This window comes from Panthera pardus, unplaced genomic scaffold, assembly GCF_024362965.1.
Source record: "Panthera pardus isolate Hobbes unplaced genomic scaffold, ASM2436296v1 HiC_scaffold_24, whole genome shotgun sequence".
In the NCBI taxonomy this organism is placed as follows: Eukaryota; Metazoa; Chordata; class Mammalia; order Carnivora; family Felidae; genus Panthera; species Panthera pardus.
In genome coordinates, this window is record NW_026526810.1 from 69,606,875 (window position 1) to 69,623,272 (window position 16,398).

Sequence of the window (16,398 nt, forward strand, 5' to 3'; positions counted from 1 at the left end):
AGTTAAAATTGTACTCTTTGCATAAGGGTGATTCATATATTCACCTCGATAATGAAATCTCTCAGTGTTTTCTCTTTGTGATGGTGGAGCTTCTATTTTCTTAAAATTTTATTCACCTATTCATTCATTCATCCATTCATCTATCTATCTATCTATCTATCTATCTATCTATCTAATCTATCTATCTTTCTGTCTGTAGAGAAAGAACAAGAGCATGCACACCAGTGGGGAAGGGGCAGGGAGAGAGAGAGAGAGAGGGAGGGAGAGGGAGAGAGAATCTCAAGCAGGCTCTACACTCAGCGTGGAGCCTGATGCAGGGCTTGATCCTATGACCCTCATAGCATAACCTGAGTGGAAATCAAGAGTCGAACGCTTAAGAACCTGAGACTGAGGCACCCAGGTGCCCCTGGAGGTTTTATTTTCTTACACTATATTACTACAATAACTGTAAGGGCCTTGGAGGGAGAAATATAAAAAAGAACTCTAAAATGATGGGTGTGACTCAATTTCACATGTTCCAGTGATTATTAATTTTTGCAATATATAGTTTGATAATAATTATTCCTCTCCCCACTGAGTTACTGTATCAAAATATTAAACTTGGTTTTCTTTTTTATAAAGCTTTTTTTTTTCATTTTTGGCAAAATTCACTTACTAGTACATAATATTTGTTTAAGAGATTCTAAGTGTTATAATTGATATAATCTACATTGGTTCTTCTCTGAAATTGATAGCCATTATCTCTATCCCAATTTGAAGCAAAGCATATAAGCAGAATTTAAATCTGTTGGTTTCCACCAGCTGTCAATATCTATTGATTTAATAAATTGAACATACAGCATTGCTTCCACACAAACACTAACATACACATACAATGATTATGCACTTTTGTAACTGTCACAAAATGACAAGATTTCTAAGGTAAATCCCATGAGATCACTTCTTTAGAAGTATCATGAATCGTGTTTACACACATCTTTTTCTCTCAGCTCTACATCATAGACTTGGAAGAGGGCAGCGAAAAAGAACCAATGAAAGGTACAATGGAGGCAAGCCAGTAATATTGCAGTAAGGCAGCAGTGTAAAAAGAAATATTAAAAATTTAGTATCCACTATTTGATCTCTTTGGTTGAATGAGCATATATCAATTTCTTGGGACAGTATTGGTTTCAAATTGTGTGTCATTTTCCCCATGAGCACACTTAAATCGAATTATTAGTTGAAAGTTAGATTTAGAATATATTGCTACTCTATCTCAAATGAACTCAAATTTTAAAGATTTCTATAATCAAATGTGTACTGAATCTATGTTCTAAAACAAGTAGAGGTAAGCACTTTAATGGAGACCCCAAGGTTTGGTGAGTGCACTATGTTTCTTACATTGATTTATTATAACATCCATGTACACTATTCTCAGTGAAACCTGAGTATAAAATGTGAATAATTCTATTTGTAAAAATCATAGAGAAAAGTGAGAAGACTTGAGATTACCAAAATTATTAGCCTTTAGATCTGTCTAGAGATGATCACATCATGGCTAGCAAAGTTTTCTAGGTTTTGTACTGTGTCTTAAGTCTTCATCTGAGCTTTTCTTTTATCCTTCACCTCTATATTCAGGAAAATTTATATATATGAACTATCAAAGTCCTGAACTGTCCCAGTGAGTTTTTAAAAATTAATTTTAATTTTTCTTTGGAAGATTCATAGTAGCAAAACAATTATTGTAAAACTATATTCTGTCTTAAATTTTGGCTCTTGGTTTGACATAGAAACTTCCTGGAATAAGTTCTCTTTAAAACATGCATTCTTTGAAAGTTTCCTTATACAATGAATTATATCAATAATCTCAAATCATGCCATAACCAATTTTTTTCAGTAATAAAATATTCAGATTAGTTATAATCACATAAGGTTCTGCTGTAATAATATGTTGCATCACATACCTATTAAAATGGGTCAAAATTGAATTTTTCTATTTCCTTTGCAACTATTTAGAGGCCTAGTGACTGTGGCTCTTAGTATTGATCGCTATGCAGAGTAATTTCTTGGACCCCCAATTTCAGGTATAAAAAGCATCAAGAATAGAAATCCTATTCATTTTCATTCTCTCAGTCATCCTGTTAAAATAGCATGAACTCTCTTTTTCCAAGGATTATCAGGTATACCTGTTGGGCCAGCAGTGCAACAAAACAGGCATTAGCGTGAAGCAGTGATCTGGCAATTAGAAGATACGGATTTTGTTTCTGCCTTCATCACTTGTTCATTTTGTCACTTGAGCATTGCTTCTCTATGAGCCTGAGCTCTTATGTCTACAAAATACTTTGTGTTGCATACTATATCCAGGGGATCCTCAGGAAATATTAAAAGATGATTACTTATTGACGACAGTATGCTTTGTGACTGAATAAAAAGGCTTCGAAATTGTGGATGGGCTTTTTTTTTTTCCTAGTAGTATTCAGCGCATTATTCTCTGCTTTTTTATGAGTTGGACATAGAAGGAAATATACTTAGAAACAGTGGACATCTAGATCTTTCTTTGATGTGCTTACTATTTCAAGCAGTTTCTCAGTCTCTTCTGCCATTCCTACCCTTCTTAAAGGTTTATGGAAAATAGCAGATATGAAGTTAAATATTTTGTAACTTTTCCTATAGTATAAGATTATTCTAAAGTTGGCTCTCTCCAATAATAGTATTCTTTGAACTTGAATAATTTTCATTTCATTTCCCTGCAGATGTGTGCCTTATATATTGCATGTATTTTATGAGTGGTTTTATCTATTTCTTTGTTTGTTTATTTTTGGCATTTGTCTTACGGCACACAAAATAGTATTGTAAATGGGCTGAAAAGGATAATGCATCTTCCCAAAACAAGAATTAAGTTCATACCTGATGAATATGGTTGGCTTTTTCAGATGTAAAATAATTTCATAGATGGGTTGATAGGGAAGCTCTTAAACTTAGTTACTTCTCAAAAATTCAACCTACATTTTAAAATAAATGTACTTACTTTAAAATTTGAAGAGATTTAAATCTCTGTTAAATTAACCATCTATAGAATTTTCTTTTAAATGGCTCTGTTATTTTGCTCTGTTTTATGTGAAGCAATTTCTTAGCCTTACTTTATACTCTCAGGTTATCAAGATAATGGGTTCCATCCTTCTAATTTATCTCACTTCTTACCTTTTTATAGGAATTCATTATTTTTCCAACAATAGGGGGAGAGTCATTCTTTATCAAAATGCCACTGTCTGATATTTATTGAAATAAACATGTATTTTTTGATGCCCTTTCTCAGAATCTAAGAAAAAGAATTGGAATCACTGTGTAGATGTTTTTCCTTTTTTGTTTGTGTTTAATTGTGCTAACTTTGTTTTTGGCATATATTTTCTCATTTTTAAATCAGTTTTACGTTTCTTTATTGACTGGTAATGCTTGTACACAAAAGCAGAACACTGCAAAAATATTCAGCAGATAGTGAAAAGATCTGAAAGTCTTCCTGGAAAGTCAATAGTTGGAATTCAAAAATAGTTAGGTCCTGCATATAACAGGCATTTTTCCTATCTCTAGTATACCTGAGAAAAAATTTCATTTTATATGCATAGAACAAAGCCTACTGTATGTATTAAACCAACTTTATGACAACAGGGAGTCTTTGTGGATCTGAAAAATCAATAAAATATTTATAAGAAAAAATAGCTACTGAGAACATGCAGTCCCTGGTTATCATCCCATGCTATAGGTGATGGCTTCGGCCATTTTTGAGTTAGAAAATACAATTTATTACTATAAAATCTTCCTCATCACAAAGCTGAGCTCTTTCCAAATTGATACAAGTTATTGCCCTGCAAGGAGGTAATGCCCATCTCCACTCACAGCTCAAATAGTTAACGTTCAGCACTTGGGACCAATTTGGCTGACATGAACGAGCCCCCGGAGCAGTAATGACTCTGCTCTGGTGATCTGTATATCACCGCACTCAAGTTCTAGAATTCCCAGAGTGCTTCAGATGTGTGTTTATTTTGTTACTGGGCTTAATGCAGCCACTTGAATATTTAGATGAATCACTTTTCTGTCAAACAAATTTGTCTTTTGAATATCGAGCACTTAAAAATAATGCTGATAAATAGGCAATGGATAAAATTGTTTCCTGCTTGATCAGTTTTTATTTTTTCCACTTACCCTGGAACCACTAAGATCTATATAATTCTTCACATCCATTTTGAACTGGAGCAGGTATAGATAAATATGAAATATATAGATAAGAGGGACAAATTGACTTTGGTTTTACATGGCTGGGTTTACACAGCTGTCACGTATGGCCATACAGCTCGGGTATTGCATAACTCTAGAGAGCTCTGGTCACCTCTAGTCTTTGCAGAGGATGTACCCTGTACCTGGATAGTGCACAATGGGCACAACAATAGGTGGAGACATTGACACAGATAAAAAGCAAGGGAGAGTCTGATTAAACCATTATTATGAAATTGCATAACGGTTCCATGGTTGGTTACATGAGTAAATCAGGCCCTTGCCTGATCTGAATTGCTTTCTTAATGGCATTTGATCTTAGACTACAAATACGAGAATTAAGACTTCTAGTCCAGGGACGCCTGAGTGGCTCAGTCAGTTAAGTATCCGACTTCGGCTCAGGTCATGATCTCAGTTTGTGAGTTCAAGCCCACATCAGGCTCTGTGCTGACTGCTCGGAGCCTGGAGCCTGCTTCAGATTCTGTGTTCCCCTGTCTCTGCCCCTCCCCTGCTCTCTCTCTGTCTCTCTCAAAAATAAATACAACATTTGAAAAAATTACTTAAAAAAAAAGAGTTCTCCTGGTCCAAACTTCTTACTATATAGGAATAAACTAAAACTCCTATCATCCAGGGACTGAACTAAGTCATATAACTAGTTAGTGTTTGTCAAAGCTAGATCTAAAATTCAAGTCTATAGACTTCCTTTCCAGTGATCTGATTTCAAAATTCTATGCTCTCTTTAGCTTATTAATGTGTTGACAGCCACCTCTCACCTGAAGATTATAAAAGACATCACAGGGAAGTGACCTTACAATAATAAAATCCTGATTTTATTCTCTTTGCGTGTCCATTCTGCTATAGGGATTCCACAGTTTTGATCTTGGCTTGTTAACCTCATTAGCATTGATTCTCAACACCTGTGCCTGTAGTTAGTTGGGGACCTAGGGTATATGACTTCTTTGTATCAGAGCCCACAACCAATAATCATTTCTCTTGTGACCTCATGGAATATGAATTGCCAGAAATAGTGAGTCTGGAATCAGTTATGGATTTTGAACGGGTTATAAAATTTTTGTATGTAAGTGTGTGTGTGTATATATATATATGTGTATATATATAATTATAAGGTATATAATATGTATATATATGTGTATATATATGTAGATATATATAATATTTCACACAACAGAGGTTTTGGACAATAGATGAAGGCATGGCAAAATAATTTAATTTCTCTTTTCCTTTTTTTTTTTCTTACTGAGGCTGATGGGGTTTTGTTTACTTTTCTGATGAGATGCCGATTTACCTGTTTTGGAGAACCACTTACTCTGTGTTCTCTGGGTGTGGTTTCACTGTTGCAGAACAGAATTGGAGGCATGAATGAGTCCAGAGCAGATGCGTGCAACTGGACAAACCATTTTGCCATTGCTCTTCCTTGGAATGATATTCCACATGCCGGGATTTCAAATGAGTTTAATACACATTTTCTTGATTAATGGAAAATGGCAGAGTGTAGGAGACTGAAACAGTTCGTGCTTTGCTTGATTAATTAATAAGGGACTCTCTTTTCCCAGCTTCGACTCATTATGCTAATGAAGTGTCATCAATTAAGGCTTTCCCTTGATTATTGAATCTGTCAGGTAGCGCTCAGTGAAAATGCTGCATTCCTTTGCTGTCTGGGTGGAATTGCCATTATAGCTTTTTATGAACTGCTCCTTCCATTAGCTGCTGTTTGTTCTATTTTCTCATTGTGTCCTTTTTTTTTTTTTTTTTACCTCAAGAAAGGTGATTATGGAAACCTTGGAATGAACTGGAAAATGTTATCTCTGGGAATATGGATAAAGAAAATGTGGTAACAGAAACATATACACCATTCTTCATTCAGAACTCACTTGTAATTATTAATGATATAGTAAAAAATGAATCAAAAGAATACGGTGAACTTTCTGAAGTAAGTCTTTGACATTAGATTAGATAAGCAGTTCAGAAATAAGTGGTCATTAACAATTTCTCACCCTACTATTCAAATTAAACTTTGAGAGAAAGGGTTTTTCCTAAGGGAAATATCCTGAGAACAAAAGAGTGTGTATTTAAATATTTTATTATCTTCATGTAAAGTTCTAATTTGTTGACAAATATTACTTAGATTTGGGTCTGAGGAAAGGTGACAAAATGTAAAAAGAATAGAATATAACCAAGTATTGCCTCTAGGTTAAGTTTAGGAAACAAACATTTTTATGTCTTAGTGGCCTTTGCTCTTCAGCACTGAAGATGAGGCCTTTGGTATGAATGAATTCTGGGTACTCATGTTGCTGAATCCACTCATTAGGGAACATCGTACTTTAAGTTAGGTAGTACCCATTAATGAGTGACTATTAAGCCATCTATAAAGGTTGTAAGTAATGAAAGACCTCAGTAATGCATTTACAATCACCCATTCCATCTCTGTTTTGGTAACTGACATCTTGAGGGAACAAGAGTAATGGATTTGTCTAATTTTCTCATTTCACTTAACCTAAAGTAAGAAACAGTTTTATAGTTTTATGAAACATCTCTGGCCTTGGGGGAAAAATTTAAGCCAGTAGGTGTCATCTGTTTAATTAATCCATCAATGTCTCAGTTTCCCTAACGGTAGAATGAGGAGATAATGTTCATTCATGGGTAGTTTCCTAGAGATTTGGGGTATAAATAAATGAGAAAGAAAATGGCACACTTTACTACTTGCTTTTAGGGAACACATTTATATTCTGGTGTTGTGAGTTTTAAAATTAGAGGAAGACATTTGATAGAGTTTATTGCAGAGTGTATTGATGCTTAGTTACCCACATCAGTTATACTAAAGTTTAATTCTCTTTGCAGAGAGCACTCTTTTTCTCTGCTTTCAGGAATAATGTTTCCACTTCAGTGGAACTCTACACGTGCTGTCTTCGGGTCACAGCTTTTAACTCCCTCCTGTGTCCCAAACCTGCAACAGTGCTGAGGAAAGACCGATTCATAAAGAGAATGAAGTATGCAGCTGAGCAGAAGCAGTATTGACCGCCTCAACATGGAGTACCTGTATTATCTTCTCAGACTCTGGTAAGAAATATATCTACATCTAAGGGTAGACAAGTGGGGGGTTGGTAATCAGCAGAGTTCAGGCCTGACATTGTAGCAGCACTACTTCTTTAGAGGACCAGTCCCAAACAGCAAATCCTCCACATGCAGTCCTGGGTGAGGGCCATCTGCGCAGCCCTCATGGCTAGTATTTTGTCTGATAGTCAGACTGGCACTTGCGCCATATGGTGTAGAGACATGGTAAAACAACCTTCTAAAACAGAAACTAGCGGAAGAGCAAATCACCCAGGTAAAGAAAAATTGGCTTAACTTTTAAAATACAAGCTGCAATGCATATATTCGTTGGTATCATTTTGATCTTCTATTCATTCTGTTTTGTTTTGATATCCAACTCATGATGATTGACTGGGAAGGATGAGATAGTCTGAAAGAGGTCTATTAGAATACGTTACTTTTCATAAGTTTCTTCTTTTTAACAGTGAAACTTTACTTGCATTGTGAAAAACAACCTAATTTCAACTTTTCAACGAAGGTAGGTGCGTGCTCATGCTGTCATTAAATTTGAAGTTATTTGTAACACTGCAGTGTTGGTTGAGTGAGAAAAATAGAAAAGTATCATAGGTTTGAGGATATGAGATATGGCTGTCATTCGTAACTAAAGTCATGCTGCGTGTACAACATAATCTCATTGTGTCTTGCCTGGTTTGAAATACAAACTAAAATCCATGTAGAGAGGAATGCCATATTTATGAATTTTAATTATTTCTAATGTAATAGACTTTGAGCCTGAATATATATGAAATTTGCAGAGCAACAGATAAACAAAAAGTATTTTTTAGATGGACAATGTTATGTGTTTAGTCAATAACCAACAGTTAACCAAGAGGAAATAGGATATAATCAGTTTAATAGACATGTATTATAAGAAACCACATTACTCTGGATGCCAGTAGGTAATTTGTTCCTCTAGTAAATTTTGTTCTTCATGGGAGTTGAGCAGTATGTGAGACAAAGCACAGATAAATGGTTAAATAGCCCCTGGAGCCAAACAGCCATTCTTTTATTTTTTGTTTTTGGGTCTTGGGTAAGTACTAATACTATTGAGCCTCGATTTTCTTATCTGTAAAATAGGCACAATTCTACCATGTGTTTCATGAAGATTCAACAAATTCTGTTACTCACTGCTTAATAAATATAATCATTATCTTTAATGTTTATGTACACATGGAATATCATTGCCACACTATAGTTTACCCTTGACCACATTCAGGATATATTAAAATCCCTTTTAAATATGTATAAGTTAGAACTAAGTAATATACTCTAGATTAGATATTATATACATATATATACGTGTATATGTATATATGTGTATATATACGTGTGTATACGTGTATATACGTATGTATATATACGTGTATATATATATACGTGTATATGTATATATATATACACACGTGTATATACACATGTATATATATATACGTATATATAGTATTTAGTTTTTATTTTGCAGTCCAGTGCTCTCCTTTGCCACAACAAAATCCTGAATTATATCAGAAAAACAAACATGACAACCCTAACAGAAATGAATTATGTAGACACAGAAAATCCTTTCCACTGTTAAAAGATACTAGTTTTCTTAAAAAATAAAGTAATATTTGCCTTGTGATTGGCATAATTGTATCTAAGTCAGAGTGATCAGAAATTAGAGCTTTATTGAAACTTGAAAGTTTACTTTGTCCTTTTTTTTTTTGCCAAATGCACATTTATCTATGAAACAAAATGTAAAAGCTCACAACCTAATAATAATTTCATCATCATTGATATCAAAACATGTATAAGCAAAGAGACAGTGACTAGAGGAATATATATATATATATATATATATATATATATATATATGGAAGAAGAAATCTTTCCTCTCAAAGTATAAAGTGCAAATTATGAATGACTATAAATTCCGTGGTTACTGTTGCTTTTTCCATTCAACATATTTTACTTTTCTTTACCCTTACATGCCTTTATATTTTTATATATACTTGATTCCTCATGAGTTATGCAACTACTTTTGAGAAATTCACAAGTGAGGTGAAGACTACCACCTGCTCACCTGCTCTTTTTTTTTTACTGGGTACAAAACTAAGGCTGTTTCCTTGATTTCCTGTGCAGATTGCTGTGAATGTAATCAAGTATCCTCTGGTAGAATGTGAGGAAAGTGATAGGCACATTTCTGGGTCCGTCTTATATAAAAAAAAAAAATCACCAATGAGCACTGCTTCATACTTTTTTTTCCCCTTCTGCCCTAAATAGAAATTCCTAGAGTGCCCATATCCTACCACCATGATTGGTCATTGACTTGGAATGTCCCTGGACAGTTTGCATGAGAGTGATACTATTTTACATCATTATATGTGTAGCTCCATTGTGTATAACCCAGCTACCCTAACTCATAGAAAAATGGTAATATTGAAATGGAGTGCTGCTGTAAAACATTAAAATGTGTTGTAAAATTTAGCTGTAGCAACAAAAAAGCAAATGGATGTCCTGTGGTAGGTGGTGAGAAAAATGTATACAGTGAGTGACAAAGTGGAATTGGGAGCTATGCGGTAGCAAAACTTCTTGAAAACTGTCACCTGTAATTATTTGGGAGGTAGAACAAACGCCTACTTGACCTGTAGCTCTAGGGTAAGTGATGAGAAAAAGCTAGAAAGTTAATAAATGTGTGACTGTTACTTGCTACACTGAACCATAGATTATGAGAAAGAGCTGAGATCAGGCAAAAATTAGCTAGTTTTAAAGAGAGATTGAAGGGAATAGAGAAAGCTATATTAGAAGCATTTGAAAATGGATTTGAAAATGCAACTGCTCTGAACTCTGAACAATAAGAGGTAGGACCGAAAAAGGCTATGAGAAGCAAAGGCACATTAGGATAGTATAATCAAAGAGCTTCAGCTTGTGCAAAAATCAGCTTGAGAAGAACTGTCTTCTCATGCACTCCTACTGTTTCAGATGACCTTAAAGCAATATCAACAGGGGAGAGAGGGAGGCAGAGGGAGAGAGATTGAGGAAGAAGAGCAAAGAAATAAAGCCAACTTAATAGAACTGACTTAAAAATTATGGCTAGGAAAAATCTTTGGCAGCATTTACTGGAACATGGAAATGACTGGGACATGGAGCTTATCAGAAGCATACACATTTTTAATGAATTATATTGTCTCGGAAAGCACCAGTCCATAAAGTTATTAATGATTTGGGAATTTCAGTGATATGGATATGGGTATTTTAGCATTATTCTTTTAACTTTGCTGTAAGTCTGATGTTTTATGAGAAAGTTTAAAAGAAGCCCTCATGTCCCAATAAGGTGGGGTAGGGTAGAATGTGATCATCAATCCAGTGAATGCCAGAAATTTCCCCATCAGGAAAATAATTATCTGAACTGTGAAATTTCCAGGTAAGGTATACTTCACTCCAGCCACTTCAGATGTAGCCATTGAAGACAGCAGGGAGGGACTTCTCAAAGGGCAGAGCCAAGGGCCACAGGATATACTGAAAAGGAAGGGAATATCCATCCAGAGAACAGTCTCTGGGTATAGTCAAAAACATTCTCCAGGTCCCTGGGAATGGGCTTTCCACAGTGCCTGCCTTGTAGGATTTTATCCTGCCATGAACTAAGGACAGTGATGTGTTTCTCATTTTTCCCTCTCCAAAATGGGAGTTTTCATACAACAGTCCTACTCTCTCCCTAATGTTGAGTGTGGAGGGATAGCAGTCATAACTTCTCTTTTAATTCAGAGGTCATTAGAGTGCGAGAAACCAAATTCAAACCTAACAGACTTTGAACAGACTTCCCTAACGAGTGGATTATGTTGTCTCCTTTGGGAAGAAGTATACGCGGGTGGAGGGACCAACTTGGTAGCAGCTATTTTCAGGCTTCCAAGAAATGTTCTTTCTCCTGAACTCTATTTTCCAGATTCTCTTTCAGACAGATATGTACATGTGATTATATTCTCTTCTGTGGAATAGGAATCTCCACCCCTCACACACACCTGATCTCTTTCAAGTCCTCCTCCAAGCTCACTTCCTGTTCTGACAGAGTATAGTCTCCAAGGCAACCTTGCACACTGCATATTGAAGTGAGACAAGTTGCTCTCAGTTTGGATTCTCAAGTGATTTGGGGAAGGAAACATTTCCTGTACTCTAAAAACTTGGAAATTCCATACAGCAAGAAATAACTTCTCATTGCGCTGATCTTTTATGTATCTGGGTCCAGTTGTGTTTTTAGTCTGTCCTATACTGATTAATACAAAGGATAAAATCAATAAAATTTAATTGGAACTGTAAGGATCTAAGAAATGTTTTAATCAAAATTTGTCTAAACTAGTGAGAGGATTAATTGAAAACTCTCAAACTAGGGGCGCCTGGGTGGCGCAGTCGGTTAAGCGTCCGACTTCAGCCAGGTCACGATCTCGCGGTCCGTGAGTTCGAGCCCCGAGTCAGGCTCTGGGCTGATGGCTCGGAGCCTGGAGCCTGTTTCCGATTCTGTGTCTCCCTCTCTCTCTGCCCCTCCCCCGTTCATGCTCTGTCTCTCTCTGTCCCAAAAATAAATAAATAAATAAATAAAAAAGTTGAAAAAAAAATTAAAAAAAAAAAAAAAAGAAAACTCTCAAACTATCTCCAAAATGTTTCAAATTTTAAATAGGAAATGAGAGGTAAAATTAGGCCACAACACCTGTAAAAATGATAGGTTGTTTAGATTTCCTAACACTCTACTGATGGCAGTTAAAACACATCGTTGAGTTGGTCTTTGTCATAATTTTAAAAAAGAAAAGCTGAAAGATGTCCCCAAATTAATTTGTGACTATATGTAGAAAGAGCCGAAGACGCTATCACTACTTGTCACCTTGCTATAGTATTCTAGGATACTGAAGTGTTAGAAGTCTATTATGTCACTTGCAAATAATTTTTTTTTGCTGCTGAATCTTCATATACCTGGAAGCAGAATTTTGTCACTGTGATCCAAAATGTATTATAGCAAAGTACTTTTGGCAAACCAAAAAAAAAAAATGTAATAGAGTTTACCATTCATATTTATGCCTGCTAGATGCACTTGTCCCTTATAAACTTCATTACAGAGAATCAGTAACATGAAAAGGAGGTAAGTCTACCCAAATATTAGCTATTATTCTCATATAGAAATAAAGATATTTAAAAATGAAGTTTTATGTCAGCAAATTGCACTTTTAAAATTTCAATTTCTGATCTATTAAAATTGTTTTTGTTTTCATGGAGAAACTCTTTTACATTTCTCATTGTATTTTTAGGTGATCTGAATTGGAGTCTCAGGTGTCAGGTTTTTTTTTTTCTTTTAACTCATTTTATTTTTCTTGATATATCCAGGAAATTGAAAAGTAAATTATGAAACATAATGTTCTGATGAAAAACAACAGGGCTTCTTGTGCTGAGGTAAATGCAAGCAGTAATTCTTCATTGCACTTATTACTACAGAATCAGTAAGTGTAGAACTAGAAAAGAAATGTATCTTGCTGGAGGCTTAATCAACCAGCAATCTCCAGTAGGGTCTTTCTGAGAAATAGTGTCATTTTCATGAAGAGTTTATTAACTTACATTTTATTTCTGAAACCGTGCATGCAATAGCACTGTCATTATTTAATAGTTATACTCTGCTAATTTCTATATAGATCATGTTCTAAAGGTACATCCACAAATGAGTAGGCAAAATGGAGAAGGCGCCAGATTTCCCCAAAATGTTTATTAAACTTTAAAGAGTTTAATAACTCTTTTAAACAATTAAAATGTTATAAATTATGCAATAAAGTGTATCTCCTAGGGATTTACAACATGTTCTTTTTTAAAAATAATAAAACTAATACATATTCATCCTAGGAAGGTTAAAATAAAAGATGAAAAGAAAATTTACCCAGAATTCTACCAAGGTATAACCACTGTCTGTCTGACTACTTTCTATTTGTCTATCTATATCTATTATCTATCTATCTATCTATCTGTCTACCTATTTATCATGTATCCATCTATCATCTATCTCATCTATTCTTTCAGACTTTCTAAGCTTGTATAAGTATATATGTATATATATGATTTATTTTTCTTTATTTTTACCAAATTAGATAATACAATTTATACATTGTTTTTTATTTACTTCACATATGTTGTGAGCATTGTTATATCATTACAATATTCTTACAAAATAGAATTTTAGGTAGCTTCATGTAATTTTTTATACAGACATGTACTTAACCTGTTACCTATAGTTAAACATTTATGATTTCTAGTTTTGTCTATTACTAATATTATTTCTATAAACATCTTTTTTTTCACAATACTATGGCTCAGTTTTTACTATTTTATGATTACAGCTCCTTAGAGATGAGATTCCTTGGTCACAAAGGAACAGCTTCTTTTGCTTGTTTTCTTTCAAGTTTTTGTTTAAATTCTAGTTAGTTAACACATGGTGTAATACCAGGACTAGGAGGAGAATTCAGTGATTCATTACCCACACACAACACCCAGTGTTCATCACAAGTGCCCTCCTTAATACCCATCACCGATTTAACCCATCCCCCTGCCCATCTCCCCTCCAGCAACCCTCAGTTTATTCTCTATAGTTAAGAGTCTATTTAATGGTTTGCTTCTCTCTCTGTCTCTCTCTCTGTCTCTGTCTCTGTCTCTCTCTTTTTTTTTCTTTTCCCTATGTTCATCTTTTTTTGTTTCTAAATTCCACATGAGTGAAATCATGTGATATTTGTCTTTCTCTGACTTATTTATTTTGCTTAACATAATTCACTCTAGCTTCATCCACATTGCTGCAAATGGCATGATTTCATTATTTTTATGGCTAAGTAATATTCCATTATATATACACATAATGTATATGTATGTATGTATGTATACATACATATAGACATACATGTCTATATGTATGTATACATATATATAGACATACATGTCTATATATATGTATACACACACACACACACGCACACACGCACGCACCGCTTCTTCTTTATCCATTTATCAGTTGATGGGCATTTGGGCCCTTTCCATATGGCTATTGTTAATAATGCTGCTGTAACATTGGGTGCATGTACCCCTTTGAATCAATACTTTTGTATCCTTTGGGTAATTACCTAGTAGCGCAGTTGCTTGATTGTAGGGCAGTTCTATTTTTTAACTTTTTGAGGAAACTCCATATTGTTTTCCAGAGTGGCTACACCAGTTTGCATTCCCACCAACAGTGTAAGAGGGTTCCCCTTTCTCCGCATCCTCACCAACATCCATTGTTTCCTGTTTTGTTAATTTTAGAGCAACAGCCTCATTTAAAGCCTCTTGCCATTAACTGCCAAAGTGACTTCAGACTAGATGTACTAATTTAATTCCAACTTACAGTGCCTAAGAGAATTTGTTCACTGTACCCTAGCCAAAATTAAGTATTCTCATTATTAATATATTTGATAATTCATCATTTAAACTGTGTTTTATTACTTTTTAATTGCCTGTTTAACTTAGAGATATTTAACATATATTCATATTTATGTCTTTGTATTTTTTTTTACAATTTATATTTACATTAGTAAATGTAAATTTACCAAAATAAACCAGAACGATGTTTGGAAATAGAAGTCATACCAGATATATATTTCCTTTGTTTCTGATTTAATGGAACTACCCTAACAGTTTAGCAGTAATGTGTTTTGACTAAAATCAAAGGATTTTAAACATAGCCTTTAACTGAAGAGCAAAGGGAAAATCATATGCTTATTTTACCTGTTTTTCTTTTAGTTGTTTTGCTGTTATTTCAGTGTCTCATTTGTTTCAAAGGAAAATGTTCAAAGAATAATTTATATAGAAATTGAAATTTTCTTTTCTATAATGTACAGCTGTATGGAACAAAATACCATCAGGAATATTTTTCCTCACTAAAACATATGTATTTGGTTTGATATAACAAAAATTATCTAAGTTAGATCTCAGTAAACTAAAGTGTAGAATTAATTACTCATTTACAGGATGGACCAAGTTTAATGTTTCATTATCAGTTTTAAAGGTCTGGATATGCAAATTGATTTTATAAATTTTAAGGAGGGTATTCTTAATCTACCTAAAATAAACTATTTTTAAGTATTTTAGAAATACAATTTACATGCAAATGTATTATATGCTAGGTTCAGCTCTTTCTTGTCTGTTTAATAAGCAAATTTGACAGAAGAGGCCTATTCAGCAACTTATTAGCTGCTAGTTTGGTGTATGCTATCAATTTTATTTCTAAATAAATTATACTAAAAAAAACTACAGCAAACATGATGGAACATGTTCAAGTAAGTATTATATTCTTTAATATTGTAATTCTGAAAGTTTCTATGCTGACTCCAATAACACTATCACTGTTTAAAGCATTTTAAAATCTCCTTTGGCACTATCTTCACTTCTCCTAAAATACTCTTCTGAATATCTTTATTAGTTGCAATTTTATTTTGATTTTGCAAATCACAAAACCTTTTGGAGCCATGTAGCTATATTAGGATGTATGGGTGTGTTCAAACACTGTTTCAAAAAAGGTGCAAGAGGAACAAATGACTTTTTGATGAATACTGTCATGAGACATTGCTATACACTTCATTAATTTGCATCAAATGTAATTTTTCAAAGTCCTCAAAATTTAAATGTTACAAACTTGACTGATCATTTGACATTTTTCAGCTTTTTAATGGTATAATTGGCAGATAGAAATTGTGATTTGATATATGTACATATAGTGAAATGATCATCACAATGAAGTTAATTAATATAATTATCACCTCACATAGTTTACCCTTTCTTTTTCTTTCCTTGTTTGTGGTGAGAACATTTGAGATTATCCTCTTAGCAAATTTTTTTTCTCAACACCACCTCTCTTTTATTTTATTATTTATTTTTAAATTTATATCCAAGTTAGCATATAGTGCAACAATGATTTCAGGAGTAGATTCCTTAATGCCCCTTACCTATTTAGCTCATGCCCTCTCCCACAACCCCTCCAGTAACCCTCTGTTTGTTCTTTTTACTTAAGAGTCT

The 16,398-nt window shown here is 34.0% G+C and overlaps 1 long non-coding RNA gene across 1 annotated transcript in view; it reads left to right on the forward strand.

The window, feature by feature from the left end:
• Nucleotides 1-7,138: 7,138 nt before the first annotated feature.
• Nucleotides 7,139-16,398, forward strand: part of LOC109254943 (uncharacterized) — a 72,051-nt gene continuing 62,791 nt past the window's right edge. The window contains exon 1 of the long non-coding RNA XR_002075031.2: nucleotides 7,139-7,326. This is a non-coding gene — a long non-coding RNA (uncharacterized LOC109254943). The remainder of the gene's footprint in view (nucleotides 7,327-16,398) is intronic.